Source organism: Scylla paramamosain, chromosome 4 (assembly GCF_035594125.1).
Source record: "Scylla paramamosain isolate STU-SP2022 chromosome 4, ASM3559412v1, whole genome shotgun sequence".
Classification (NCBI taxonomy): domain Eukaryota; kingdom Metazoa; phylum Arthropoda; class Malacostraca; order Decapoda; family Portunidae; genus Scylla; species Scylla paramamosain.
In genome coordinates, this window is record NC_087154.1 from 23,067,142 (window position 1) to 23,093,827 (window position 26,686).

Sequence of the window (26,686 nt, forward strand, 5' to 3'; positions counted from 1 at the left end):
AAGCTTTTGATATGTCCAAGGCAACAGCAAAAGTTTCACCAAAATCTCTAAAAGAGGATGACCAAGACTCAGTTAGGAAAGCCAGAAGATCACCAGTAGAGCGGCCTTGACGGAACCCATACTGGCGATCAGATAGAAGGTTGTGAAGTGATAGATGTTTAAGAATCTTCCTGTTGAGGATAGATTAAAAAACTTTAGATAGGCAGGAAATTAAAGCAATAGGACGGTAGTTTGAGGGATTAGAACAGTCACCCTTTTTTAGGAACAGGTTGAATGTAGGCAAACTTCCAGCAAGAAGGAAAGATAGATGTTGACAGACAGAGCTGAAAGAGTTTGACTAGGCAAGGTGCAAGCACGGAGGCACAGTTTCGGAGAACAATAGGAGGGACCCCATCAGGTCCATAAGCCTTCTGAGGGTTTAGGCCAGCGAGGGCATGGAAAACATCATTGCAAAGAATTTTAATAGGTGGCATGAAATAGTCAGAGGGTGGAGGAGAAGGAGGAACAAGCCCAGAATTGTCCAAGGTAGAGTTTTTAGCAAAGGTTTGAGCGAAGAGTTCAGCTTTAGAAATAGATGTGATAGCAGTGGTGCCATCTGGTTGAAATAGAGGAGGGAAAGAAGAAGAAGCAAAGTTATTGGAGATATTTTTGGCTAGATGCCAGAAGTCACGAAGGGAGTTAGATCTTGAAAGGTTTTGACACTTTCTGTTAATGAAGGAGTTTTTGGCTAGTTGGAGAACAGACTTGGCATGGTTCCGGGCAGAAATATAAAGTGCATGAGATTCTGGTGATGGAAGGCTTAAGTACCTCTTGTGGGCCACCTCTCTATCATGTATAGCATGAGAACAAGCTGTGTTAAACCAAGGTTTAGACGGTTTAGGACGAGAAAAAGTGAGGAATGTACGCCTCCATGCCAGACACTATCACCTCTGTTATGCGCTCATCACACAAAGACGGGTCTCTGACATGGAAGCAGTAGTCGTTCCTAGGAAAATCAGCAAAATACCTCCTCAGGTCCCCCCAACTAGCAGAGGCAAAACACCAGAGGCACCTTCGCTTAGGGGGATCCTGAGGAGGGATTGGAGCGACAGGACAAGATATAGAGATGAGATTGTGATCGGAGGAGCCCAACGGAGAAGAAAGGGTGACAGCATGAGCAGAAGGATTAGAGGTCTGGAAAAGGTCAAGAATGTTGGGCGTATCTCCAAGACGGTCAGGAATATGAGTAGGGTGTTGCACCAATTGCTCTAGGTCGTGGAGGATAGCAAAGTTGTAGGCTAGTTCACCAGGATGGTCAGTGAAGGGAGAGGAAAGCCAAAGCTGGTGGTGAACATTGAAGTCTCCAAGAATGGAGATCTCTGCAAAAGGGAAGAGGGTCAGAATGTGCTCCACTTTGGAAGTTAAGTAGTCAAAGAATTTCTTATAGTCAGAGGAGTTAGGTGAGAGGTATACAGCACAGATAAATTTAGTTTGAGAGTGACTCTGTAGTCATAGCCAGATGATGGAAAACTCAGAAGATTCAAGAGCGTGGGCATGAGAACAGGTTAAGTCATTGTGCACATAAGCACAGCATCCAGCTTTGGATCGAAAATGAGGATAGAGAAAGTAGGAGGGAACAGAAAAGGGGCTACTGTCAGTTGCCTCAGACACCTGAGTTTCAGTGAGGAAAAGAAGATGAGGTTTAGAAGAGGAGAGGTGGTGTTCTACAGATTGAAAATTAGATCTTAGACCGCGAATGTTGCAGAAGTTAATGAAGAAAAAGTTGAGGGGGGTGTCAAGACACTTAGGGTCGTCGACAGAAAGGCAGTCCGACCTGGGGACATTTATGGTCCCCTCCCCAGATGGGGACTCTGAGGCTGGTGTAGGAGTCGCCATTATGATTTTAAAATTTTTTGAGTGAAGAGTGTGTGTGTTATTAGGTGCTTGTAGTTTTGTGTGGAGGAAGAGAGTTGTCTTTAGAGGGCAGGCTGTGACTGCCCCCTTGTGTTGTGAGACACAAAGGGAAACATTCAGTGAGGTCACAGCTGGGTTTAATGATAAGTTCACAGCACCCCCTGAACAGTGCATTAGACCTCACTGGGAGTAATTATCGTTTCGGCAGGTGTCTACTGCCTTGTCCTTGACTCCATTAACTGTTTGATAGCTCTAATTGGATGATGGATGTGAACAGTTTTTGCATTACATTTTCCTCACAATTTACCTTTACATTTCTTGGAAATATTGACATGCATTCTCCAAGAAACTTACCATCTGGTATTCAAATGGCACTGTTGTAACCGATGAAGTTAGACCAGGATGCATTGCCATTGGCAAAATTATTGGCAACAGACTTAGCTTTTTTACTAAATGATACTTCCATCCAGACCTTTGTGAGTTGTTTCCTGTGGATGAAAATTATATTTAGTAACATGTGATGCTGCAACAATGTGAGTGTCACTTTAGGTTTTGTAAACAGAGGAAGAAAATAAGGGTGCATCATGATTTATTGTTATGTGAGGAAAGATAGAGGATGGAAAGGGTCTAAATATATGAGGAGGTGGGATTCTAGAAATAAAATATAAACAGATTTATGTGTATGGACCTGTAAGTGGAAACAAGTAAAGAGTGTAGCAGAGATGAGGAAGTTCTGGAATGGCATGAATAAGGATAACATTGATGGGAAATATGAAAGGAATTATTTGAAATAATGAAGTATTTAGTAGGTGTGATGGGAAAATGGGATGTAGATTGATTGAGAAAGGTGAGTATTTGGTGGTTAGGGTGTTGCTTTGTCAAATGCCTTCTTTCAGCATAAATTTATTGGTGAGTAAACATGGAAGAGGGATGAGAGGAGCGAGCAGATGAGTATGACTGAGTACATATGTATATACCACTGGAGGAAAAACTGAGATGTGTTGGATGCTTAGTTTGTAAGAGAGAAATTTAAGGTGTGTGATCATCATGTTATTTTAGTTGTTATAAAGATCAAAGATAGGTGTTAGTGTTTGTAAAAGGATGGGCAAGATAAATGCAAGAGTTTGAGAGAAGCTGGGATGACATTTGGAAGAGGAACAAGTGTTTTAATGTGTTAAGTGTGCTTAAAAGTACAGTAATCAAAAAAATAGTTGAGCATAGAGTTCTTTGGAATCTGATAAAGGAGATAAAAGTAAAAAAAACTGGGATAAAGGGGGTTACAGAAGCGAAAATATTGCAAAGGATTGTGACTGAGAAAATCAAGATGAGAAGGAGAACCAAATGCAAATATTAGAATTAGGAATGTGAAAGTTCATAAAAGGGGATGGAGATTTTGGTACGAAGTTCAGTGAAGAGAGAGAGAGAGAGAGAGAGAGAGAGAGAGAGAGAGAGAGAGAGAGAGAGAGAGATGGGGGGGAGGAGGGATGATGAAGTTTGGCTCAAGTCAGGTATCCATGGTTCAAGTAGCACTCAGTTCTTATGATTCAATTACTTGACTGATCTGTATGCCGAAAATGTAAAACAGACCTTCAAACCATCTTTATCTATCTATCTTTTATATATATATATATATATATATATATATATATATATATATATATATATATATATATATATATATATATATATATATATATATATATATATATATATATATATATATATATATATATATATATATATAATATATATATATACACACACACACACACACATTATAAATAAGTAAGCACATAATTTACATGTCCTGTGACAAATTTGAACCTTTAAGTAGCTCCACCAGCGTCCTGTTAACTTGCCATTCACCAAAAAATGATGTTGCCCTTCTGAGTCAAAAGTAAACATTCGGTACTCGGTTTACTCGGTTTTGGAGTGTTATCAATACCGAATTACTCGGTTTGCAGAAAGTACTCGGTTCGCCCATCTCTAACATTGAGTAGGCTGTCCTCCAAGTCAGATTAGAGTTCTTGTCAGCATTCAAACTAGGACTTCAATATTTCTCTGTTTTCCCGCCGCTTTAACAATATATTATAATCTAAGGATTTTTTATTTATTTATTTATTTATTTATTTATTTATTTTTATTTTTTATGAAGCTAGATTGGGGAGCTCTCATCTGCTATTTTTCCTTTGTTTTTATTTTAATTAACTAGTTAATGAATTTTATTAATTTGTTTATTTTATTTTATTTATTTATCTATTTATTTATTTATTTATATAATGATTGTTTGTTCCACTTCTTAATGGGAGTAGAGGGTGGTGATGTCGCTATCGACTATATACACCAACAAGTTAATGGATGTCTGAGAGTTCACAGTCTAGGGCAGTGATTCTCAATGTGTGTGTCGCGGAACACTAGTGTGCTGCCATTATCTCCTTGGTGTACCGCGAAAATTTGGGTGGGATTTTGATTTGTGTACATAATATAATGAAACTATTGTAAATTATAATTTTTATCTATCAAGGGTCTCAACAGTCAAGAGTTGTGAAATAAATTAATAAGAAGGAGCATGAAGAATGGCAGGATAAGTGGTAAGGTTAGAGGAAGGATAGCGTCAAAAACGCGGCGTGTCGTGTTTGATCACGGGCATCCGTAAGTTCCTTTTTTTTAATATTATTTATCTGTTTATTTTAGATTTCATCCGTGATTTTTGGAAAAGATGAAACATTTGAGTCATGATATAACATGAATAAATAAGACTTTGTGCACGAAAACGTTCTAAAAAAACTTATGTAGTACGTACCTAAATGTAATACTAAAAAAGATATACATTACATATCTGATAATTTCTTGAAATAATCTATACAAAGTATCAAAGACAATCTCTTTATAATTTGCTTTGTCAATAAGACAGGGATATTATTTCCAAATGGGTAATCTGCAGTGCATTGACAGCGAGTCGAGCCACAGCATGGTCGAATGGCTTGTGACTTCTCCATCTTGAATGTTCCTTCCTGCCACCGTGACGCAGCGAGGGATGCGCTGTGTGTGATTCTGCGAGCGTCGACCGCGTGGTGCTGGGAAACATCTGGTGCGTATAGACATCTATCTCTGACAATTTGGTTACTCTGGATCTAATTTATAAGTTGTAAGAGGACCTTGATTATATGTGTCATGAGTCCGTGTGAGAATAAATGGTAAGAGTACTGCAGTGTGTATGCTCACCAGATCGGTTGCTTATTTGCCAAGCAGCATGGCACGTGAGTGAAAAGCCATCATACTGAGGGGTGGAGGCGGTCAAAAACGTGCTAGCATGCCTTTCACCAGGTGGGAATATTAGCTGATGGCATTGAATTTTGTGTATGTAGTGATTACTTATCTACGTGATAATGAAAGAGACAAGAGCTGCAGCTCAATTGGGGTCTCACCTCATGGTGTGAGACATTCACAATTGTTTTTAAAAATGTCAACACTTATGCTATTGATTAGCTCTTCCATTATTTTCACTAAATCTAACGTATCTTAACCAAGCCGATGTAGAAGTCACCATTAGGGATTGAATATATCTTGATTCAGCTTAAAAGTTTGACCAAAAAAGATAAGTACATTTACATAAAAACATGGGATAATGATAACCTAATCACTGAGCCCTCTTGAATACATAACCTAATCACTGAGCCCTCTTGAATACAGTACAGTGATATGAGGCTCACTGAGGGCCCTGTTGCACTACATCCTTGTGTTACTGTGGACCATTGAGGCCAAAAAAGTCAAGGCTGGCCAGAAATCATCTGTGCCGTAGTAATCACGTACATACAGAGTTATGTGTCTCACACACACACACAAAAAAAAAAAAAATAAATAAATAAATAAATAAATTGAGTCAATAGGGTAATGAAGTTTTGAAAAAAAAAAAAAAGGTAAATCTTACCAGTAGTGGCGGCTCTTGAATTCTATCTACGCCCCTCTCCAGGAGTAGCAAGCTTGGGACCTAGTAGGAAAACTGGGATTTAGGGTGGGAATGCCAAAATAAGCCAGATTTAGGAAATCTTTTTTTAAAAAAATCTAAGGATAAAAACCTCATTTTTAAAGAAAATAATAGCTAACAAATAGGGACTATCACCCCCTCCATACTGACCCTCCATACCTGAACTAGCCGGAGGAAGGGGGTTTTGTTCCCCTTGGACCCCCCTTAAGAACTCAAACCTAACATTACCTTCCCTAAACTAACATTACCCAACCAAGTATTATCTAACCTAACCTAAACTAGCTGAGGCCTGGATGACCTCTTAAGGACTCTAGTTTATCCTAACCTAACCTAAATTAGTCTGGGAAGGGAGGGAGGGGTTGCTCCTGCTGGCCCCCCCTTTATGGACACTAATCTAATTTAATACTACACCAGCACACCACACTAGCAAGAATGATTTGGAAGTACTCACAAAATTAAAATATACAGATCATTGGGTTTCCCACTGTAGCGCAGGAAAAATAGAGTAGACCCAAATCGCAATCTGTACGCCTGTCTGATGCCATGAGAAAATATAATTGATATGGCAGCTTCCCTGCTGCCTTTCATATCCTTGCAGAGGACTACACATGGACTAATTCCAAACTACACATGCCATTTGAATTAGTTGCTCTAAGTGAGGAACAGATGTGTCACACACAGTCTTATTTGATTACATATTAACATGACAATTCATTTGCATCCAGTGCACCAGAAATATCTGTCAATAATACAATGGTGAATAAAATACATGCCATGGGATTAGTTACTGTGGTGATGTGATGCAGTCACAGTACCCGCATACCAACATACTAAGACACGCATTACACTGTATCCCTCCAAGTGAGCTTCATTGGCATGGACGTGGAGTTTATGATGTGGCACAACATAAATTGTGTCACGTTTAACCCCAAAACAAAACTACCACACCTGTGTTGTATAGTGAGTATAGGTAGAACAGTAGATAGACTAAAAAAGTTCAAGACACCAGGACCAGATGAAATATATCTCAGAGTACTTAAGGAATGCAAAGAGGTTATTAGTGAACTGTTAGTTTCTGTCTTTAGGAAATCACTTGAGTCATGTGAGGTACCAGTAATGTGGAGGCAGGCTAATGTAGTACCCATCTTTAAGAAAGGAGATAAAACTTTAACATTTAGTTATATACCTGTCAGCTTAACTTCTGTTGTTGGTAAAATAATGGAGTCAATAATAGCGTAGAACATTAGGGAGCATTTAGACGAACCTAACTTGATAAATCAGTCACAGCATGGGTTCATGAAGGGGAAGTCTTGCCTTTTGAACTTGTAAACTTGTTGTTACAGTAAAGTTTATGAGGCAGCAGATAATGGTGATAGTTATGACATCCTATATCTGGACTTTAGTAAAGTGTTTGACAAGGTATCCCATCAGAGGCTCCTAAGAAAGGTTAGGCCACACGGGATAGATGGGAAGGTGTTAGGCTGGATAGGGTCATGGCTGAGCGACAGGCGACAGAGAGTTGCAATAAACAGCTCTTAAATGCGAGTGGGGTCATGTAATTAGTGGGGTGCCACAGGGATCAGTATTAGGGCCATTGTTGTTTTTAATATATATCAATGACTTAGATAGTGGAATTAGTAGTGATGTTAGTAAATTTGTGGATGACACAAAGATAGGTAGATTAATAAGGTCAGAATTGGATGCCATCGCCTTGCAGGTAGATTTAGATAGGATGAATGAACGGACAGACAGATGGCAAATGCAGTTTAATATCAACAAATACAAAATACTTAGTGTAGATAGAGGAAACACACACAATAGGTATACAATAAACATCGAAGCTTCGGTAAGTTTAAGGTACAAAAAAATTTAGGAGTTATAGTTAGCTCTGAACTCCGTCTAAGAAAGCAATGCATAGAGGCCAGAAACAGGGCAAATAGGGTAATACGATTGATTTTAGTAGTGTTAAAAATAGAAGGCCTGAAGTAATATTAAAGTTATATTTGGTGCTGGTCAGACCTCATCTAGACTATGCTGTGCAGTTCTGGTCCCCACATTACAGGAAGGATATAGGTCTGCTAAAATCGGTGCAAAGGAGAATGACTATAAGGATACAAGGGATGAGGAATATTTCTTACAGGGCGAGACTGAAGGTGGTAAATTTACATTCTTTAGAGAGACGTAGGTTAAGAGGGGACCTGATAGAAGTCTTTAAGTGGCATAAGAGTTATAACAAGGGGAACATAAGCAAAATTCTTAGGATCAGTAACCAGGACAGAACAAGAAATAACAGGCTCAAGCTTGAAAAATTTAGGTCTAAAAAAGAGATAGGAAGAAATTTGTTCTCAAATAGAGCAGTAGATGAATGGAATGGACTCAGTGATCAAGTTGTTAGTGCTAAGACAATAGGAAGCTTTAAGGGAAGAGAAGACGGATTTATGGATGGGGACGATAGGTGGAAATAGGTAGATATATTTCATACAGGAACTGCCATGTTCCAAGCCGTTCCAAGCTGCAAGAAGCCTGATGGCTTCTTGCAGCTTCCCTTATTTCTTATGTTCTTATGAGTATTCATCATCATATATGCATAATTTAGCTCAGTGGTTCTCAAGGTTTTCCAACTAATGGAACCCCTTGCTTGTGCCGGTACTCAGCGGAACCCCCTACAACCCCATCACCCATCACCCTGTATAGCTGGAAACTATTCTCCTTATTGGTGGGACTCCCTCACACAAACACACACACACACACACACACACACACACACACACACACACACACACACACACACACACACACACTGCAACTATATAAAAGTGCAGTTTAGTATGTACTCAACATAAAAATTCTGACCTTATTTAATTTGATGGGTGAGCTTGTTTCTGGGAAGAGACCATCAAAATCTGGAAATATGTTTGTTAACTGCAGATGCATATCAGGTGCTGCATCCAACTTTCTTCAGTATTTGTTTTTGGTTGCAGTGTAGCAAGAGAAAGCTGCTTCACTTATGCATGTTGTTGCAAGGGGTATAAGATGTTTCAATGCTCATTTTGCTAATTCCGGGTACTTATGCAATAGGTTTGCCCAGAAAGGAAGGAGAGAGTTATATTTAATTTTCAAACTAATGTCATTTGGAACATCAATTAGCAGTTCTTTTCAATCACTGACATTGTTTCATCATGTTATCTGCATTTATAAATGGGTTGTGTAGCCATGCCAGAGGGTCTGATTGCTTTGGAAAATACTCTTTTAGGTTATCCTTTAATTGCTGTAGGTGCAAAATCTTGCAGTCTCTTGTATTATCAGCCAGTTCTAATGAGTTTTCATTCAAGAATGCATGGCAATTTGGCAAACACTCCATCTCGTTTTTCTTTATACAGCCAATCCAGAACTCAGTTTTAAGAAGAAAGGACTCAACCTTGAACATTCAAAATATTGATATTAGAACCTGGTAATGATAAGTCAAGCCCATTTAATTTTTTAAAATATATCTACAAGATAGGCCACCTTACATATCAGACTTCATCAATGAACTGGGGTGACAGAGAAGACTTGCGATCTCTGAGAAATGCTTCAGTTTAATTTATCAGTTCATGCACACGTGAAAGAATTTTACCACGAGATAGCCAACACACCTCTGTATGTAACAGTAGAGTTCTGTGAATGGACCTCACCTGACACAATGAAACAAACACCCGAGAATGAAGAGGCCTAGCCTTGATGAAATTTACTACCTTGACTACTTCATTAAGTGTCTCTTTTAGATCACTTGGCATCTTTTTCACAGCTAGTACCTCTCAATGAAGGCAGCAGTGTCTGTGCTCCATAGCTGGTGCAATGTTTTTATGAGACCAATAACATCCTTTACTGGACCTCTCATTGCCTTTGCACCATCAGTGCAGACAGTAATGCAAAGGTTCCACCTAAGAAAATTTTTGGTGAAGAAGGTGTCCAAGATCTTAAATATGTCCTCTCCTCTTGTCATTTTGATAACTTGGCACAACAGCAGATCTTTGTGCACAGATTCACCTGAAACATACCATACAAACACAAGGACAGCTAGACCTGCAATGTAAGTAGATTCATCTAATTGAATGGTGAAGCCCACAGATCTTGTTTTTATGCAATTTATTAACACTGTTTCACAGTTTTCTGCCATCTCTTTCATTTGGTGTGATATGGTGTCAATTGATAATGGTACAGTGTCAAGAATCTTACTGTGTTTCTCTCCTAACATACAGGAGATGACATCTTTCATGCATGGTTTCAGTAAAGATTCTGTGATCATATGAGCTTCACCAGCCTTAGCAGTGTGGTAGCTTATGTGGTATTAGGCTTCAAGTGCATTTCCATTGTCTTGGTAAGCAAATTTCTTGATGGAAGCAATATTCCCTTTTAACTGATCTTGTTTTCTTATGAAATAATCACTGTTTGTTAACTAGCTGTGGGTGCTTGGCTTCAAGGTGCCTCCTCAATTTTGCAGGATTCAAACTATTATTAGCCAAAACTTGATTACATTCAACACATTGTCCATCAGGAGCATTTTCATCTCCAACTGACATGGAAACAAATTTTATGTAACCATCATCAAATTTATGCTTCTCTGAATATCCAGTATCTAATTTAGCTCTTGATTCTTGTGCCATAGAAGTAGAGGTATGTGGTTCATGCAGGGATTCTGTTACATCACTAGCTGCATTTGTCTGTTCAACACATTCAGTACAGTCAGTAGAATCAGTAGATGTATCATGTATATCATTTTGCACCTTCAGCCATAAGGTGTGGTATTTCAATCAATTCTCCATCATAGAAATTTCATACAGCAGTGAACAACACAGTAATGCAGTGAAACATGTGTCATGTGGTCTAGCATGACAATATTGACTAGCAGCAGTGGAGTGGATGGGACTGGGATGCGTACAAATGCCGAACGGACCTGTACACTTTACGTACAGTCTCTCTCTCTCTCTCTCTCTCTCTCTCTCTCTCTCTCTCTCTCTCTCTCTCTCTCTCTCTCTCTCTCTCTCTCTCTCTCTCTCTCTCTCCTCAAATGCAAAATATTTCATCACTTCCATATTTTGTATTATCCATTCATGTTCAAACATTTATATAAAAAAGACTAAACTTTCATCATATATATATATATATATATATATATATATATATATATATATATATATATATATATATATATATATATATATATATATATATATATATATATATATACACACACACACACACACACACACACACACACACACACACACACACACACACACACACACACACTATTCGCTACGGAACTCTTGAAAGGTCTTCACAGAACCCTAGGGTTCCACGGAACACAGTTTGAGAACCAGTGATTTAGCTGATCCATGAGGAGCCACTATTGGTAAAATTAACCAAAATGAATACCTAGCAACAACAGAGTGCCACTTAGCTGACGCACACTGTGATGGAAGAAGAAACAAGGGGCCTCCTGTCACTTATAAAGCCTCTCTCACTATTAAACCAAAGCATTAAACATATTTACCCATAGAATGTTTTCTGCTTAGAATAGTGTAACCTTCCATTTCCCAGAGTTTCTGGAGAAGCTCATGAATCACTCTATGTAGCTTTGCACTCAGCAGTGTATCAGTGTATTTCATTTGTCCATTACTTGAGAGAACAGTTCCTTCTGTGCAAGTGGCTTGAGGAGTTTCAGACTGTGAGCCCTGGTGCATTAGAGGGAGAGTCTTGGGACTTGTGGGAAGTATGTACTCCATTCAGCTAGACTTCCCCACTTGAGGAGGTATGGAATGTTGTCCCTGCACCAGTACTCTTTTCAAAAGCTTGAGATCTTTGTACTGCAGCCACCCTTACTTCCTTTTGTGGTGCAAAGCCTTGCTTCTCCAGCTTGGCTTGCAGATTAGCTTAGATAAAATGCTGCAGTGAGGAATGCACTTGGCATTTTATGCACCTCCACACTTGCTTGATGTGATGGCATTGAATTCAGGATGAGCAGGTTGCAGGTGAATCACCTGTTGGCCCCACTCACAGATTATGTTGTCTACTGTGTGCTAGGGTTCTGGCTGGTTCTGTTGGCAAATGTACAGTAGCTCTGGCTGTGTGGCACCAGCAGATAAGGGTTGCCTGTGGTGCTTCAGCCACTTTTTTTTTTAGATTCTGATTGTCTTGACATCTCTCCTCACTTTTTTCTTCATTAGCTTCTGCAACATTCGTGTTCTTAGATCTAATTTTCAATCTGTAAAACACCACCTCTCCTTTTCTAAACCTCATCTTCTTTTCCTCACTGAAACACAGGTGTCTGAGGCAACTGACAGTAGCTCCTTTTCTGTTCCCTCCTACTTTCTCTAACCTCATTTTTCAATCCAAAGCTGGATGTTGCGTTTATGTGCACAACAACCCAACCTGCTCTTGTGGCCATGCTCTTGAATCTTCTGAGTTTTCCACCATCTGGCTACAACTGCAGAGTCACTCTCAAACAAAATTTATCAGTGCTGTATATCTCTCACCTGACTCCTCTGATTATAAGAAAATAAGAAATTCTTTGACTACTTAACTTCCAAAGTGGAGCACATTCTGACTGTCTTCCCTTTTGTGGAGATCTCCATTCTTGGGCACATTCTGACTGTCTTCCCTTTTGTGGAGATCTCCATTCTTGGAGACTTCAGTGTTCACCACCAGCTTTGGCTTTCCTCTTCCTTCACTGACCATCCTGGTGAACTAGCCTTCAATTTTGCTATCCTCCATGACTTAGAGCAATTTGTGCAACACCCTACTTGTATTCCTGATTGTCTTGGAGATATGCCCAACATTCTTGACCTTTTCCTAATCTCTAATCCTTCTGCTTATGCTTTCACCCTCTCTCCTCCATTGAGCTCCTCTGATCACAATCTCATATCTGTATCTTGGCCTTTCACTCCAATCCCTCTTCAGGATCCCTCTAAGTGGAGGTGCCTCTGGGGTTTTGCCTCTGCTAGTTAGGGGGACCTGAGGAGTTATTTTGCTGATTTTCCTTGGAATGACTACTGCTTCCATGTCAGAGACCCATCTCTGTGTGCCGAGTGCACAACAGAGGTGATAGTGTCTGGCATGGAGGCGTACATTCCTCACTCTTTTCTTGACCTAAACCTTTCAAACCTTGGTTAAATACAGCCTGTTCTCATGGTATACTTGGTAGAGAGGTGACCCACAAAAGGTACTTAAGCTTTCCATCACCAGAATCTCATGCACTTTATATTTCTGTCTGGAATCATGCCAAGTCTGTTCTCCAACTAGCCAAAAACTCCTTCATTAATAGAAAATGTCAAAATCTTTCAAGATCTAACTCCCGTTGTGACTTCTGGCATCTAGCCAAAAATATCTCTAACAACTTTGCTTCTTCTTTCCCTCCATTATTTCAACCAGAGGGCACCACTGCTATCACACCTATTTCTAAAGTTGAACTCTTTGCTCAAACCTTTGCTAAAAACTCTACCTTGGACGATTCAGGGTTTGTTCCTCCCTCTCCTCCACCCTCTGACTATTTCATGCTACCCATTAATATTCTTCGCAATGATGTTTTGCATGCCTTTGCTGTCCTTAATCCTCGGAAGATTTATGGACCTGAAGGGGTCCCTCCTGTTGTTCTCCAAAAATGTGCCTCCGTGCTTGCATCTTGCCTAGTCAAAATCTTTCAACTCTGTCTGTCAACATCTACCTTTCCTTCTTGCTGGAAGTTTGTCTACATTCAGCCTGTTCCTAAAAAGGGTGACCGTTCTTATCCCTCAAACTACCATCCTATTGCTTTAATTTCCTGTCTCTCAAAAGTTTTTGAATCTATCCTCAACAGGAAGATTCCTAAACATCTGTCACATCACAACCTTCTATCTGATCACTAGTATGGTTTCTGTCAAGGCTGCTCTACTGGTGATCTGGCTTTCTTTACCGAGTCTTGGTCATCCTCTTGTAGAGATATTGGTGAAACTTTTGCTGTTGCCTTGAACATATCAAAAGCTTTTGATAGAGTCTGGCACAAAGCTTTGATTTCTGAACTACCCTCCTATGGCTTTTATCCTTCTCTATGTAACTTCATTTGAAGTTTCCTTTCTGATCGTTCTGTTGCTGCTGTGGTAGACGGTCACTGTTCTTGTCCAAAATCTATTAACAGAGGTGTTTCTCAGGGTTCTGCTCTGTCACCCCCTCTCTTATTATTCACCAATGACCTTCTAAACCAAACTTCTTGTCATATCCACTCCTATGCTGATGATACCACCCGGCACTTTTCCATGTCTTTTTCATAGACATCCAACCCTTCAGGAAATAAACAGTTCATGCAGGGAACCCACAGAATGCCTGATTTCTGATCTTTCTAAAATTTCTGATTGGGGCAGAGAAAACTTGGTATTGTTCAATGCCTCAAAAACTCAATACCTTCATCTATCAACTTGACACAATGTTCCAGACAACTATCCCCTCTTCTTCAATGACACTAAACTGCCCACTTCCTCTACACTGAACATCCTCGGTCTGTCCTTTGCTTATAATCTAAACTGGAAACTTCACATCTTATCTCTAGCTAAAACAGCTTCTATGAAGTTAGGCGTTCTGAGACGTTTCCGCCAGTTTTTCTCACCTCCCCCCCCCCCACCAGCTGCTAACTCCATATAAGGGCTTTATCCATCCATGTATGCAGTATGCTTCATGTGTCTGGGGGGTTTGCACTCATACTGCTCTTCTAGACAGGGTGTAATCAAAACCTTTTCATTTCATCAACTCCTCTTCTTTGATTGACTGCCTTCAGCCTTTTTCTCATTGCTGCAATGTTGCATCTCTAGCTGTCTTCTACTGCTATTTTCATGCTAACTGCTCTTCTAATCTTGCCAACTCCTCCTGCAGCCTTGCTGCACAAGACTTTCTTCTTTTTCACCCCTATTCTGTCCACCTCTTTAATGCAAGAGTTAACCTGTATTCTCAATTGTTCATCCCTTTCTCTGGTAAACTCTGGAACTCCCTAACTGCTTCTGTATTTCCACCTTCCTATGACTTGAATTCCTTCAAGAGGGAGTTTTCAAGACACTCATCCTTCAATTTTTTACTACCATTTAGGACCCTTTTCTGGGACTGGCATCTCAGTTTTTTTTTTTTTTTTTTCCTCACCCAGTGTCCCATCTACATAAAAAAATAAAATAAAATAAATAAATAATAATAAAATCTTTCTTAGTTGTATGTAAGTGACTTACACCATCATCAGCTGACTGTGGTACAGTGCATTGTCCAGCACCAGTATTGATGGCTCAGTTAGTGATGGTAACACCTGTATTGTTAGCCATTGTAGGAAAAGTTTACTATTTATCTTAATGGTAGTCACTGCTGGTGTTCTTTGCTGGGAAGCAGGATTGAATTCGGTGTGAGTCGATTGGTCATGCCAGCGGTGACTACGTCATTGCAGTAGTGTGACACAGTGGATTCATAATAATGCTGTCAGTGGTAGGAGTATCACTTGTTATTCAGAACTCTGTGGGGGTGGAGCAAAGAGAGTGATGTCACAACAACATCACTGATACCTTCATGCACCTGGCAGGTGGCTGGGTCCTACACACATTCATTTATAAAAGTAATTGGGTTTATTATCCACTTTTGTTACTTGACTAGTGTCAAAACTTAGCAGTGTCTGAATCATGCTTTTGTCAAAGTATGATCCAAATTCATCAGGTTTTTGGAAAGCTATTCCTGAAAAATAATGTGAAATGCTCAGGAGTTTCGTGGAAGCTGTTTTAGCAAGAGAAGAGATGTGAAAAAATTTCCAGTTTAGGTTTTTAGTGAGAGTTCAGTTATGTTCATTGTAGGAGATGGGGACAGTTGAGTGTGATTGAAGAAGAGGGCTTAGTTTTTTTGGAATCTTGTGTTGAGTGGGTAGATGAAAGAACTGTGTTTTTAAGAATGGAACAACATTCTATGACCTCTGTGTGAACCTGTTAATTTCTGCCAAGTTGGGTGTCTGACAAACTACCTTAAGAAATGCAGTCATTAGTGTAAAAATGGATAAGACAGGAAATTTGATGGAGAAGATATTGTTATTACTTATACTAATTATTGATGCATAATTTCATATGCCTAATTTCCCTACCCAGTATAGTAAAGCAAACCTACACCTCTTTCAAGATTATTCTATGAACCTCACTCCCCTTCACCATGGGAATGGACCCTCTCTGTCATTTGTGTTCATGTGCAATGGACACACTGAACCATCACCAACCAGTCCTCAGTTAATTTTTATGTGCTGCATGGTTGACACCTTTACCTCTTACAAGTAAAGCTATCTTCCTAATAGCCAATTTAAGGCTTATGTTGATCATTGGAAATGGCATGACTTCAGTACAAAGAAGCCTTTTAGATCATCTGGAGGTTCAGTTGAGAAGATGCACCAGGAAGAAGGTTCATCTTCTGATCCTTCAAGGTCTAGGACTTAGGGTGACTGGAAGAGGAGGCAGTTAATGGCCTCTTGTGTTGGTCATTTTAATTTTGCTGAGCAAATGCTTACTGTAGTGGAGCAGAGGGAACAGGTATTCTCCCAGTGGGCCGTAGTTGCTCAAATTGCACATGGGGTAATCTTTTTTTGGGCATGGTTGGGAATGAGCATGGTAGTAGGTATCATTCCTGAGAGTTTATGCTGGCTCCCTCTTCCCTTGATCCGTCCCCTTTCGCTCCTAAGTCTGCCTCATCAGGGTTGTCCTTTTGGTTGTAGGGATTCCATCTTGGTTGATTTTAAGGCTGTGGGGGATCTTGCTAGGAAAAATGTGCAGGTGCTATAGCAGGTGGTGGCTTGTCTTCAACAGCACTGGCAGGAGTTGGGAGAGGATTGGATTTTTTATTTTTTTATTTTTTTTATGTAAGAAGGACACTGGCCAAGGGCAACAAAAATCTAATAAAAAAATGCCCACTGAAATGCCAGTCCTGTAAAAGGGTCAAAGCAGTGGTCAAAAATTGGTGGATAAGTGTCTTGAAACCTCCCTCTTGAAGGATTGGGGGAGTAGAGTGGCAAAAACTCTTTGCTCTAGGTACATTCTTCCCTTCTTAATGGATCCTCCTCTATCAAGTGCCATTGTTTAATTTCTAACTTATAAGGTATGGTGTTCCCTCGCTATTTGCAGGGGTTACATTTCAGAGCTTCCCGTGAATGGCAAAAATCTGTGAATCTGAGAGACTACACCTGCAAGTCTCAAAAATACCTATTATATTTCAAACTATTATATTTCAAACCATTTAAAATTCACTTTATCACAATAAGAAATACAATACACTGTAAAATGAAAGGGGACTAAACTGATATGTATAGTAAACCCATGATATGATGAATTTTGGGTATAATGACCCCTTTAAGGCCTTCAAACACTCATTTTATTTAATGAACTGAACAGCTTATTTCAGAATTATCAAATGCTTGCTTTATTTTACAAACATCCTAGGTCTTAAAATGCTGGAGTGTTTTTTTTTTTTTTTTTTTTTTTTTTTTTTTTTTATGTAGGAAGGACACTGGCCAATGGCAACAAATCTAATAAAAAAATGCCCACTGAAATGCCAGTCCCATAAAAGGGTCAAAGCAGTGGTCAAAAATTGATGAATAAGTGTCTTGAAACCTCCCTCTTGGAGGAATTCAAGTCATAGGAAGGTGGAAATACAGAAACAGGCAGGGAGTTCCAGTTTACCAGAGAAAGGGATGAATGATTGAGAATACTGGTTAACTCTTGCGTTAGAGAGGTGGACAGAATAGGGGTGAGATAAAGAAGAAAGTCTTGTGCAGCGAGGCCGCAGAAGGAGGGGAGGCATGCAGTTAGCAAGATCAGAAGAGCAGTTAGCATGAAAATAGCGGTAGAAGACAGCTGGGTATGCAACATTGCGGCGGTGAGAGAGAGGCCGAAGACAGTCAGTTAGAGGAGAGGAGTTGATGAGACAAAAAGCTTTTGATTCCACCCTGTCTAGAAGAGCAGTATGAGTGGAACCTCCCCAGACATGTGAAGCATACTCCATACATGGATGGATAAGGCCCTTGTACAGAGTTAGCAGCTGGGGGGGTGAGAAAAACTGGCGGAGACATCTCAGAACACCTAACTTCATAGAAGCTGTTTCAGCTAGAGATGAGATGTGAAGTTTCCAGTTCAGATTATAAGTAAAGGACAGACCAAGGATGTTCAGTGTAGAAGAGGGGGACAGTTGAGTGTCACTGAAGAAGAGGGGATAGTTGTCTGGAAGGTTGTGTCGAGTTGATAGATGGAGGAATTGAGTTTTTGAGGCATTGAATAATACCAAGTTTGCTCTGCCCCAATCAGAAATTTTAGAAAGATCAGAAGTCAGGCGTTCTGTGGCTTCCCTGCATGATATGTTTACCTCCTGAAGGGTTGGACATCTATGAAAAGACGTGGAAAAGTGCAGGATGGTATCATCAGCATAGGAGTGGATAGGACAAGAAGTTTGGTTTAGAAGATCATTAATGAATAATAAGAAGAGAGTGGGTGACAGGACAGAACCCTGAGGAACACCACTGTTAATAGATTTAGGAGAAGAACAGTGACCATCTACCACAGCAGCAATAGAACGGTCAGAAAGGAAACTTGAGATGAAGTTAGAGAGAGAGAGAGAGAGAGAGAGAGAGAGAGAGAGAGAGAGAGAGAGAGAGAGAGAGAGAGAGAGTGAGAGAGAGTTGGCTGACACAGTCAACCACATATTTTTGAAAGGTGGTAAGGTCCACCCCCTCCCCCCAGAGGCTAGCTACACCCTCTGCAGTGACATCACACATGGTTAACTCCTGATTGGCTGCTGCCTGCCTCTCTCTCTCTCTCTCTCTCTCTCTCTCTCTCTCTCTCTCTCTCTCTCTCTCTCTCTCTCTCTCTCTCTCTCTCTCTCTCTCTCTCTCTCTCTCTCTCTCTCTCTCTCTCTCTCTCTCTCAAATGTTGCATGCATGCATGTTGCATCAATGTGTAAGTGTTAAAATAAACATGAGTCTTCTCGAAGTCACAAGTGAACAATATGTTGTGTTCAGGACTGTTGAATAGGGAATACCAGTGTAATATCAGTATTGTATTGATGTGTGTAATTTATGATAATTGAAAGAATATCCAGGCTCTTTGGCCAAAAGACTGAGCTGGTGGTGACATATAGCAACTCTGAAAAGTCCCCATTTGTTAGGTTAGTTAAGAAAAAAAAATCTATGAATACATAAAGCCATGAATGCTGAACTGAGAGTGGTGGGGGAACACTTTATATTCTGAGTGTTACATAGTGTTGGGTCTTACGGTGAAGGAAATGATGAGGAAGATGGCTATAGAGACAACTGGACCAGGTTCTATGCTTGCATCTTCCTTGTGCCCAAGATAACTGGAGGCAGGAAATGGATTTGCAGTGTGACAGTACTCAATTGTTACTTGGTGGTGATCCTGTTCTGCATGGAGTAAGAGTCATCAATCTTGCAGTTAATGGCCGATTGGGAGTGGATAGTGTCCTTGAATCTGAAGGATGTGTACTTTCAGGTTCCTATTCATTCTTGTTGATGAAAGTACATGTGGTTTGTGTGACAGGGCAGGGTTCACAATATCAAACCCGGTGCTTTGGTCTCACTTTTGCCCCTCAAGTATTCAAGTATGTGGAGAGACAGTTTCAGAGAACAATTGGGGGGAGCCCATCAGGTCTGAAAGCCTTCTGAGGGTTAAGTCTTACAAAGGCATAAAAGTCATCATTGTGAAGAATCTTAATAGGAGGCATGAAATAGTTACAGGGTGGAGGAGAAGGAAGAAAAAGCACTGAATCATCCAAGGTAGAGTTTTTAGCAAAGGTTAAATTTTAGTTACATTAGACGTGTCTTTTGGTGAAATAAATAAAACAATACCTTGATTCTAATTATGGAGGGTAATTGTAATTAGTGTCCATAAAAAAATTATAACAATTATTTTTTAGACATTTTGATAGACAACCTCACAACAATTATTTTTCATATATAAAATTTTTATATCTACTGCTTGTTGTAAGAGATATCCATTACTAATAAGACAAAACAAAAGAATAAATGTAAATAAAATAAACATAAAAAAAAAAAAATATATATATATATATTTATATATATATATATATATATATATATATATATATATATATATATATATATATATATATATATATATATATATATATATATATATTCCATGCTGGCAATCCCACATGGGATGGCCCAGACAAAGCACCATGCACTCTCATGCACATAATTCACACTCAGCTCTGTAGATCCCCAGTAGAAAAGGATAGTCTCATGTACCACCATACTTCACCCCAGGAGCTTTAGGTTTAGCACAGCTGGCCACATTCATCAAATAAATAATTGGATAGAATGAAATAAACTGATTATCTAATTCATTAAATAAATAAATTGAATAAATGAAAATAGAAATAAACTTGTAGCCGCACCGGCTGGGCATCAATTGGCTCTCAGGTGATCTGTTTTACTGATCACACCCATCATCGTAGGGTCGAGGAAAGGCAGTTCTCTCTCTGACGTTTATTGATGAGGTAGGCATGACCGTAAGAACTGCGAACAAGTTCTCGGTCTCAATTTCTTACAAAATAACATTATACACTGATATTAAACACTTTCAACATATTACAATATTCATTAACAATACATGCAATTGACTTAGCACTATGACAATCAGTTTTTACTACAAAATTAAAGTATTTACCTCGGTCACCATCCTGCCCGTCTTTGTCTGAGTGCGACTTGGCCGTGAGTGATGCCCGAAGGCGACTAGCAGGTTAACCCCACACTACCAACAAGTGAGCATCGGCTTCGGTGCTTAATATAGCATTAAATACTGATACTCACACACATTACACGTTTTCATGCAAATAGAAAACTATTGAACATTTCACTTATATATGCCGAGGAATAATCACATGAGGTACATACGCTTTACACACAGTAACATGGCTCCCCTAAATTGTGTAACAATTTACCTTAAATTAAGATTAGTATGTACCTTAAAACTAGGATTAGCACATAATATGTTTTGTTACATTGGCTCCTTGGCGGGGATGCTCCGGTCTATTATTATGCATTACCTTCTAACAGCAATACTAGACTATGTATTGGCCTCTCTATGATGGTCCTGTTTGCCTTTATGTGTCTTCCCTGGTTGTCGAGATTACAGTCTGAAACCAGGACCTTAACCTTTCTTACTAGGCCATCATGATCAGGAGATACTTCTGTTACTCTTCCCAGTTTCCACTGGTTCCTTGCTAAATTCTGATCTTTGATGATAACTATGTCATTTACACTGAGATTCCTCTTTGGTGTTGTCCACTTATTTCTAAGCTGTAGGAATTGCACATACTCCTTTTTCCACCTGGACCAGAACTGGTTGGCCAGGTATTGTGCTCTGCGCCATCTCTTTATGCAGTACAGGTCCTTCTTAATGAAAATGCTTGGAGGAGGCAGTACTACCTTTGTTTTCATAGTTAACAAATTACTGGGTGTCAACGGTGTAAGACTTTCTGGGGAGTTAAGATGGTCCACAGTTAGGGGACGACCATTAACTATATTTTCTGCTTCAACTAGGAAGGTTCTCAGATCTTGGTCATCTAACTGAGTACCATGCTGATCAAGCAACACAGAGAGTACATTTCTCACTGTGCGTATCTGCCTCTCCCAAACACCTCCCATGTGACTGGAATTGGGTACATTCATGTTAAAAACAATCCAGTCACACTGATCTTTCACGAGTTCTTGTCTGACTTTATTGTTATTTAATTCTTTTAAGCATTTCTCATACTCTGATTTGGCTCCTACAAAGTTAGTTCCTTGGTCACATCTCAACTGTCTTACGGGCCCTCTTCGTCCTACAAAGCGACGGTATGCACTTAGGAAGGAACTTGTATCCATGCTGTTGGCTGTCTCTATGTGCACAGCTCTACATGCCATGCAAGTAAAGAGCACTCCATATCTTTTAAGCTCTTTACGCCCCTCTTTGACATAGAAAGGGCCAAAGAAATCTACTGCTGAGTATGTAAAAGGAGGTGATGGTTCTAGTCTGTCAATAGGCAGGTCTGCCATCTTCTGTCCCTGTGTTGTACTTCTAACTTTACGACAGATAATGCACTTTGAAATGTGCCTTGATACTAGGGATGATCCTCCTACTATCCAGTATCCACATGACCTGATTTCATTTAAAGTTATGCCCCTGCCTTGATGATTTGTCCTTTTGTGATGGTGGCATATTATCAGCTGGGTTATGTGAGATGTTTTGGGGAGGATGACTGGATGTTTGGATTCATCTGTCAAATTAGAAAGCCTCAATCTTCCTCCTACTCTCATGATACCATTTTTGTCAATGTAGGGATCTAACTTATAGAGGGAACTGGTCTTGTCTATCACTTTTGTTCCCTTGCCATTGTCTCCTTTAATTAAAGAATTATGGTTAGCAGATGATTTCAGTACATTTATTTCCTTTTGGAATGCCTTTGATTGCAGTTGTTTTATAATTACATTTTCAGCTTCTGACACTTCTGCTACATTTACTGGCTTATATGTGTTCCCCTTTACTTTAGTAGTGCCATCACCTTTTCCTCTGAAGCTGTTCAGAAGCTTGAGGCATACAGCAACTGCCCTCTTTGCTTTAAACCAATCTGAAAAATACTCAAGTCTTTCTAGTATATCTGTGGGCTGTTGTGTACCTACAGCATGGCATACAACTTTCTTCACTTCTGGATCATTCTCACTTATGACCTTGTACTTGGAATGGCTATCCATTTTGCTATGTTGCCAAAGGAATTCTGGGCCATTCCACCAGATCTTGCTATTACACAATTCATCTGCTGTCATGCCTCTAGATGCATGATCTGCTGGGTTATACTGTGTCTCTACAAATTTCCACTGATCTGGTGAAGTGTGATCTCTTATTGTTTCTACTCTATTTGCAACATATACATGGAATCTCTTTGCTTCATTTGCAATGTAACCAAGGACTACTTTGCTGTCTGTCCAAAATACTTCTTCCACATTATTATACTCAAGTTCTCCCTTCAAGAGTTTATGGATTCTAACTGACACCACTGCTGCTGCTAGTTCTAGTCTGGGAATTGTTATGGTTTTTAGAGGTGTGACACGTGACTTTGCCATTACTAATGCACAATGAATTTGGCCAGTCTTGCTAATTAATCTAATATATGAGCACTGGCCATATCCCTCTTGACAGGCATCTGAAAAGTGATGGAGTTCAACCTTTTCTACTTCCCCAAAGTCATCAGGTTTGTAGCATCTAGGTACCTTTAACTGATCTAGTTTGTGCAGCTCATCCTTCCATTTTATCCATTTAGGTTTGACATAATCTGGCACCTCATCATCCCAATCAACTGCATTCTTACATAATTCTTGTAAAATTTGCTTTCCAGTCAGTATGAGAGGTGACACTAGACCTAATGGATCATATATAGAGCTCACTGTTGACAGAATGCCTCTCCTGGTGAGTGGCTTGTCTTTCAGCTTTATTCTAAATTGAAATGTGTCAGATTCTATGCACCACTCAACTCCCAAAGTTCTTTCTATAGGCAGTGTGTCTTCATTCTTACTAAAATCCAAACTTTTAATTCCATCTGCTCTCTCATGAGGAGAAATTGCAGCTAATACATCTTTGTTGTTTGACAAGAACTTATGAAGGTTAAAACCTCCCTTGTAACATAATTCTTTGCTCTGCTGAATAAGAGTGACAGCTTCATCCATTGTAGCTACTGACTTCAAACCATCATCAACATAAAAGTTGTTTCTTACAAACTTGGCTGCATCAGATCCACACCCGTAGTCATCTGCAGCTTTCTTAAGAGCAAAGTTGGCTACACTTGGAGATGAAGTAGCTCCAAACAGGTGAGCTGTCATCCTGTATTCAGCTATCTTATTATTAAGGTCACCATTTTCCCACCAAAGGAATCTTAACATGTCTCTGTGTTCTGGGTTGACTTTCACTTGATGGTACATTGCTTCTATATCACATACAAGTGCAATGCTTTCTTGCCTAAACCTACACAACACTCCAATAAGTTTGTTGGTAAGGTCTGGGCCTTGTAACAGGTGACTGTTTAATGACTGGTTCCTGTAGTTTGCACTACAGTCAAATACAACTCTCAACTTCTTTGGCTTTCTTGGATGATAGACTCCATGATGTGGAATGTACCAGACCTTACCATCATTCCTAACTAAATCCTTTGTCGGTACAACCTCTGCATAACCCTTTGTAATCATATCATCCATGAACACTTTGTAATCACCTTTGTGTTGATTATCCTTCTCAAGTTTAGCTCTTAACTTCTTGAGTCTCTGCTCTGCTAATAGTTTGTTGTTTGGAAGCTTGACCTTATCATCTTTAAGAGGAAGGGGCAACTCATAATGGCCATCCTTCAGCTGATGTACTCCTTCTTTCATCTTACTCATAAACCTTTTATCTTCATATGATAATGGAGTGTCAGCTGACTTTCTATCACTGAAGTCAAGTTCAAACATATCTCTCACTTGAGAAGGATTAATCATCTCTTTGGTTTTAGTAGGAACCACTAAGAAATTAACCCTCTTTTCTTCATTGATTTCTACTTCTTGTGTCACTGTTCTGTAGACTACCACTGTATCCTCCAATGGACTTGAATGGGGTGAGATTTTACCAATGATCCCCCAACCTAGCTCTGTCCTACGAGCATAGGGATGCTTCTTACTATCACCTGCTATTTGCTCTTCTGCCATAATGGCTTCTGCACAATCAAGACCAATGAGAAGTCCTATGTCAATGTTTGGGTCATATTTCATTAGTTTGTCAGAGATTGCCTTTAAGTGGGGCCAGTCACAAGCAGTCTCAGGCCTTGGTATCTGACTCCGTCCAGCTGAAATGTTTTCTGTTGAATATGCTGAAGGGATTGATATTTCCGCTTCTTCATTATAACCTCTTACTTTAAGTCCATGAATTTTGATAGAATCAGTGATTTGTTTTCCACTTATTGTGTGGATATTGAGTGACACTGATGGTCCACTAACTCCCAATTTATTCAGAGTGCTTTCCTTGATGAATGAAGCATCAGACTGCTCATCCAGCAGGGCATACACTAAAAATTCATTCTCTTCGTTACTAACATGATGTAACCATACAGGAACTATCATGGTGTGCATGTCATGTGTCACTGATTCTGTAACTTTGACCTTATTGGCTACTACTGTGGGTTTATCATCGTTAGGCTGAGTTGCTTGTGCTGGCACCTTTTGGCTCTCAGTTCTTGTCATGTCATCATTGTGAAGAGCTGTGGGATGGTATCTCTGACATACTTTACAAACTTTCCTTCTTCTACAATCCTTTCCTTTGTGACCCATTTTTAGACACCCTGTACATAACCGTTTTTCTTTAGCAAATTTGTACCTAGTATTACCATCAAGTTTGGCAAATTCCTTGCAATCATCTAAATCATGATCCTTTGTACAGTAGTGACAGAATCGTCCTTTCCTTTCCTGGTCCTTGGGATACTGTTTGTTGGCTTGTACATTTACTTTACTTTGGAATGACCACATTGGTTTTTCCTCAATTGATTTAGCCATGAAAGTTCTACTCCCTCTATTCTTTGTCATGATGTTTGATTCCCTTGGTTTCCAATTGGTTGCCCATGTTTGAGTTTTGATCCAATCATTTACTTCCCTACTTACTGAATTCCAGGAAAGAAATGGATTGCTTGCTCCTTTTGCTTCTTTCTGGACAAATTCACATAACATTTCAAAGGGTGGGTGGTGCTCTTCATTGCTACTAGAAGTGTTATTACTGTTAGTATCAAGATATATCATCGCTTGCTTTCTCCAGTCATGAACAACATGTTCAGGGAGTTTTGCTAGCACCTTTCTCTGCTCTCTCGGATCATTCAGAAATGACAAATAAGAAGTGTGTTTCATTGCAGCTAAACAGCACTTCAAAAAATCTGAGAATGCTGTTAATGCTGGACCATTATGCGGAGAGATTGGTAGCCAATTCATTAACTTATTTGTGTAAGCATCAGCTATGATGCTTTTGTTTCCAAATCTATCACTAAGAATTTTCTTTGCTTGCACATAGTCAGCATCAGAGTTAAAGTGCATTAACATTTTAATGGCATTCTTTGCCTCACCAGTTGTATACCTCTCTAAGTAGGCAAGTCTCTCTTTACCAATAGGAGTTTTAGACTCTACATAAGTTTCAAAGTTTTTCAACCAACTTGGAAATTCCATGGGTTCTCCATCAAAAGTGTTAGGCTCTATTGGAGGGAGGCTCCACTTGGGATCAGGTATGTTGATTGCAAAGGTTCCCCCAGGATGGGAAAAGGATTGATGATTCTGTCTCACATTATTCACATTATTAGGCATGTTGACATTATGAGTGGGTCTACGAGAGCTTGGTACAAGACTTTGAGCTGTAGGGTTGAGATTTATTACCTGAGGTTCACTAAATATTTGTCCATCTACTTCATTTGTCATCAATTCATTATCTCTATTGCAAGAAGAAGGTTTCTGTGGGTCATGGAATGTAACATATTTGTGAGGCATGGCATTGTCACTTTGTTGATTTGCAATTGCTTGTGCTTTCATTTCATTTTGTGACTCTATGTATTGTTGAAGATAACTTTGCTTCTCTACACTTTCATCATTACCTGGAAGCATTTTTACTTCTTCTTCAACTAAGCTAAGAGCATTAAGTTCTGCACTAGCAACTGCTAAATCTCTCTCTTTCTTTTTCTTTGAGAACATTGCTTCGTCTCTTGCTAACATAACTTCTGCATCTGCTT

General features: G+C 39.5%; 1 protein-coding gene across 3 annotated transcripts in view; it reads left to right on the top strand.

The window, feature by feature from the left end:
• Positions 1 to 4,400: 4,400 nt before the first annotated feature.
• LOC135099877 (putative uncharacterized protein DDB_G0286901) overlaps positions 4,401 to 26,686 on the top strand; it is a 61,142-nt gene continuing 38,856 nt past the window's right edge. Inside the window, exons 1-2 of one of the 3 annotated variants that reach the window (XM_064002506.1) lie at positions 4,401 to 4,545; positions 4,849 to 4,984. The gene's annotated coding sequence lies outside the window, so the exon portion shown is untranslated. Of the gene's footprint in view, positions 4,546 to 4,848; positions 4,985 to 5,096; positions 5,221 to 26,686 lie in introns of those variants that run through there. The other 2 variants (XM_064002504.1, XM_064002505.1) reach the window with 2 other exon arrangements.